Source organism: Echinops telfairi, unplaced genomic scaffold (genome assembly GCF_000313985.2).
Source record: "Echinops telfairi isolate 266 unplaced genomic scaffold, ASM31398v2 ScPeMD7_25;HRSCAF=90, whole genome shotgun sequence".
In the NCBI taxonomy this organism is placed as follows: domain Eukaryota; kingdom Metazoa; phylum Chordata; class Mammalia; order Afrosoricida; family Tenrecidae; genus Echinops; species Echinops telfairi.
The window spans coordinates 32,506,985-32,512,558 of record NW_022103922.1 but is presented as its reverse complement, the minus strand read 5'-3'; the positions used below and the strand labels follow the sequence as shown (position 1 = coordinate 32,512,558).

General features: G+C 44.3%; 1 non-coding gene across 1 annotated transcript; it reads left to right on the top strand.

Annotated features, from left to right (window-relative positions):
- Nucleotides 1–1,146: 1,146 nt before the first annotated feature.
- LOC115869412 lies at nucleotides 1,147–1,253 on the top strand. Its single transcript, XR_004046164.1, has one exon. It is a non-coding gene; the product is annotated as a U6 spliceosomal RNA (small nuclear RNA).
- The last annotated feature ends 4,321 nt before the right edge of the window (nucleotides 1,254–5,574 follow it).

The window sequence follows — 5,574 nt, the reverse complement described above, 5'->3', positions numbered from 1 at the left end:
ACAGCTGCTCCTTTGGAGATATACAATTAAACCAAGAACCAAACTCACTGCCATCAAGTCAATGCTGATTCACAGTGACCCTGGAGGTCAGAGTAGGGTTACCCTTTTGAGTAGCTCAGACTGTAGCTATGGGAGTAGAAAGCCCAGTCGGTCTTACTGCCAAAGAGCAGCTGGTGGTTTCAAAGTGCTGACCGTTCTGATCCCAGTCCAGCATGTAACCACGACACTCCTTAAAATAAGATTTTTAGCCTTGACTAGGGAGCCCTGGTGGTGCAGTGGTTACATGTTGGGCTCAGATCCAATGGTGGGCAGTTTGAAACCACCAGCCGCTCCGCAGGAGTAAGAGGGGCCTTTCTACTCCTGTCCATAGCGAGGATCTCAGAAACCCACTGGGGGTACTATGAGTCAACACTGACTCGATGCAGTGAGTCTGGAGTTTGGGAGCCTTGGCGAGAATTAAGACTTGGTAGCCTTGGAGCCCTGGTGGCTTTGTGATGACGTTTGGGCTCCTGACTGCAAGGTCAGCAGTTCAAAACCACCAGCCTTTTGGCGTGAGAAAGACAAAGCGTTCTACTCCCAGTAAAGAGTTACAGTTTCAGAAACCCACAAAGGCAATTCTACACTGCCCTGTAGGGTCGCTGAGTCGGCTCAATGGCAGTGTGTGTGAGCTGACAAGTCTAGAAGTGACCAAGCTAAAAGTCTGCATAATAGCAATTGAGGGCAGGACTGTGTTTCCACTAGGGACTGAAACAGGTTGAAGTAGAAAGAGAGCTTCATGGGAAACTAGAAAGGACGCTTGAAGTCAATAGTGATTTGACCTCATGTGACTATAGAGATGCTTCCAGACTAGGGATTCTTAAAAGAATGAACCCCTGCCATTATAAGCACGCATGCACACAAATTGCCCATGTGCTTATTTTTTAAGAGGTGGTACATTGCTTACATCAAATTCTCAAATAAACATTGATAGCCCCAAACACTATGATCTAGAGCTTCAGAGCTCTAAGATTTCAAGCTGTACAACATTAGAATGTATTTTATATTTATTATTGAGATATGTTACTAACAAACTGAGTCCATTAGGTTGACACATCTTAAAAATGTCCCTATTTGACTATTTTTTTACCTACAAAAACTATCATGCTAGTGCTTGCTTCGGCGGCACATATACTAAAATTGGAACGATACAGAGAAGATTAGCATGGCCCCTGCGCAAGGATGACACGCAAATTTGTGAAGCGTTCCATATTTTTTTACAGTATTAAACTGGTCTGAATTAAAATCATTTGAATATAAACACACACACACAAAAAAAACCTATCATGCTATATTGTTTCCTCTGGATCAGTGGTTCTCAACCCTTGCACAGGGGTCGCCGGATTCATAACAGTAGCAAAATGACAGTGATGAAGTAGCAACGAAAATAATTTTATGGTTGGGGGATCACCACAACATGAGGAACTGTATGAAAGGGTCGCGGCATGAGGAAGATTGAGAACCACTGTTCTAGATGATTTGTAAATATTGGCTCTGGTCATAAGTAAACTACTTAGGTAAATCCCAGTTGAGAGTGCATCACTGTCTGTAATTTAAATAAGATTTAGGGGACATTAATAGAGGTGTGACCCCAGAATAAAGGGGCAAATCCTTGGGAGGTAGCTGAAAATTTGAAACAGGCAATGCCATTGCCCCATGACCTTTGCACTTACTGGTCCTCTACCGCAAATCTGCACCTCCCAGATACCTGTTGTGATTTACTCCCTCACCTGCATCAGCACTTAGCTTAAAGGCCACCATCTCATACCTGCCCTGAGGACCCTCTCTTGACATTGCAGGTCCCTGCTTGCTCCTTTCTTGCTTCATCTCTCTCCACAGCATTCACCCTCTAACACGCTATATAGTTCTCGCACTTGTTTGTTGTGTGGTTGTTCTCTCCCCCACTCAAATACCAGCTCCTGGGGCAGAGGGATGGTCTGTGTGCTTCCACAGTGCCTGGGGTGGTTGTTGAATTCAAATGAATGAAATGGGAGAAAAGACAGTGAAGACACCAGTCCCAAACGGAGCCTAAAAATCTTTACAAAACCAAAACGGACTCCCATCCTCCCCCAAATTTTAAAATACTCTTTCTGGAGTCAAGGTGGAAGGCGTGAGCATCATTGTTCCTGATAAAGGAGGGGGGTGGGGGTACAGAAGAGCAGGATGAAACTTCAAAGAGGAAAAAGACAAACAGACACTAAGAGGAAAAAAACCCAAAAGAGTATTCAATTTCGTGAGAAGAGGCACATGGAAATTAACATAGAAGGGACAAAAGACAAAGGGTAAAAGATAAGACACGGCAAGTAGATTCTGATCTGGATCAGACTAAAACTCGGATAGAAACGAGGCCATTACGGGGAAGCTCAAAGAAAATGAAAAAATCTTATCATAAAAATTTTAAAAGGGAAAACGAATGGAGGCTTAAGAAATACTCAAACAATAGGGATAAATAAAATGATACGAAAACCCACAAAGAAAATGAAACCAGCACAGAAAAGTATGTGGAACAAAGAAACCGGCCACACCACAAAACACACAGCATAATGGCAATGTGGAAACAGCCAGGAATCTGTGAAACAGTTCCTAACAAGAGGAGCCTCAAACACATCATGCTGAGGGAGGGCAATCGGAAAAGGGCAAATATTGTATGAAGCCACTGTTGTAAAAAGGCAAGAAAACCTTTTCACCCTAAAAGAACCATTTGATGGCTCCCTGAGGTGAGAGGGAAGGAAGGGTAAGTCCCCGGCTGGAGACCAGACTCCTGTCCACTTGGATGAAGGAGACAGCAATATACAACGAGATAGAGAGCCTCGAGACAGCAGAGATAAATGCTGTTCTAGACCAAATCCTGTAGTCTACCAGTAGCTGCATGGACAGACTCCAAAGCTGAATGGGTACAGATGGGAGAGTGGGACTATCCCCATGAATATTTTTCAGTTTGATGAGACATTTCTACCTGTATCGTTACCATCACTCCACACATATATCTATGAATGTGGCGCGAAGGTAGGAAGACATGTTGTTGTTGTTGTTGCTGTTGTTGTTGTTGTTGGGTGCCATTGAGCTGGCTTCACCTCAGAGCAACCCTAGTAACAAAAGAACGAAGCACTGCCTGGTCCTGGGCCATAACTCAATACCTTGAGAAAGGGAGTCCCTGGCCCTGGAGGCTCAGAACCATAGGACCAAGGTACACCAAGGTTAACTAACGTAACATGGTCCACAAAGACAACACTCCACATCCTACTTTGGTGAGAAGTAACTGAGCTCTTAAAAGCTCACGAGTGGCTATCTGAGGTGTCCAGGAGAAATAAGAGTGATGACAATCGAAGACACATGGAATAATTAGTCCAATCTACTTAACCCTGAGACCAGAAGATTAGATGGTACCTGGCCACCACTACCAACTTCTCTGAGAGGGATCACATTAAATGGTTCAGGATAGTGTGGGAGAAAAATACGGGGAACAAAACCGAAAATTCTAAAAAAATATCTAGGCTTCTCGGTCATCCAGAAATTAGTGAAACCCTCAAGACTATGATCCTTTGTCACCTTTGGGTCTAAAACTGAACTCATCCTCATGACTCTACTTCCATCCCAACAACAGACAGAGCATGCATGTTACACCGGGTTGACTAGAGAAGCAAATCCATTGACATGCATAGATGTGTAAGAGAGAACTTTATATCAAGAAGTAATTGTGCATCAATAAAACATCTCAGCCCAGTCCAGATCAAGTCCAAAAGTCAGATGTTAGCCCATAAGTCTGTTAGTCCATGAATTCCTCTTCAAGATTCACACAGCACATGCAATGATGCCGGATGCAGGAGGATCACAGGCTGGTGGGTGGAAAGTCCTGTGGGTCCAATGGCAGTGGATGCATCTCCAGGGTGCTGACTGCCATCAGCATGGCTCCATGTGATGACTTGTCAACTGGAATATCAAGCAGAGAGAGTGTGTCCTGCTTCCAGGGAGGAAGAGAGTTAGTTCCCAGAATCCGCGTGAGAAGACCACGCTCACAAGGAGGGCTGTGACTGACAGGCTAGACTTCACCTCTTCATTCTTTTATCAAGGTGACATGAAATTGTGTGACTACCACAGAGCATAAGGGGGACAATAACACTAGGTGGGTATGCCCACCTTAGAATAATCAACCACTTGAGTTCAAAGGGACAGCATTTCCCCAAGAGCACAGTTCAAAAGGGTTAGAAAAGAAGGAGGGGTGGAAACTGAAAACACGAGGAGAGCGTGGAATAAGTGATGTTACACTGAGGAGACTCAATGAATGAGACAAACAAAATGTGCCTGAATTGTTGAATGTGAAACTAGTGATCTGCTCTGTCAATCTGTGCCCAATTCACCAGAAAGAAATTAAACAGAAAGTTTAAAAATATTTATCTAGCACTTTGAAACACTAGGTTTTTACTAATCAATGTGTTTTTAGGGAGGAGAATTCACAGATTGGTGGGGCAATCAATGACCAACTCCTTACAACAAAGGCCTGGAATCAACTTGTACTCGGGCTTCTGGGTCAACATTCTTTTCCCTCTCACCCATTTCCTCCTCTATCCTCTCCACCTGCTCCTCTCTTTCCTGCACGTTTCTTTAAAACTTCCCACGCACACACCCACACGGACCAAAATATCTGTGTAGAGAAATGCACCCACACAGGCATTTGTACCTAGAAACACAGAAGAGCCATCTCCTCCGTTCATGTTCACAGGCTGCCTCCGAGGAGCAGCCTAGACAATTCCGTGCCTACACAGACATAAGGAAATCTAAGCCTCGCTAAAACACAATCAAACACACACAAAGTAAAATGTGCCTAGAGCAAAAAAAAATATTTCCAGAATCCTCTTCATGCGTTATCGTTACACACAGACACACGGCTTTGCCTCTGCTGTCCCTCCATTCAGTTCAACCCTCCCAATCCCAGTGTCCCCAGGTGTTACAACCTGCGCTGGCTGCTGCCTGAAAAGTTGGATGAGCGCATTCCTCCAGCACCTGAGAAGAGAGCCCTATTGAAAGCTGTCCTCCCCGGCCAGGCAGGGTTTAGTGTGAGTCTGGGTCAACTGAAGCCAATAGGTCCTCCTAATCCTGTGAACTAAAACCTTCCCTGTTTCAGGTATCAGTTTAAATATCACCTTCAACATCAAACTTCCCCAGATCACTTCAGCCAAAAATCATTTCTCTTCCCTCCATAGCCCCACAGCAGGACATATATATGAACCATATACACACTTTTAGATACTCCGGTTAATTTTTATATGTATATTATATACACGCAGACATACATAGGAAGGGGCTTCAAAAAGTTCATGGGAAACTATTGAGGTAGTTAATTGTGCCAACCTGGCCAATAAACACATGTGGGGTTAACTGAAGAGCAGAGGGATAAATGGCTCAATGAGCCTTGCCTTTTGAGTTCTTGGGTCTTTTGCTTTGTGATGGTCAGACCAGGATGCAGCTGCCTTAGCCAGTTCCCTGCTTCAACTGGCAAGGCTCACTTCCTGCAAGACATCCCCAAGGAGAAGCCACATG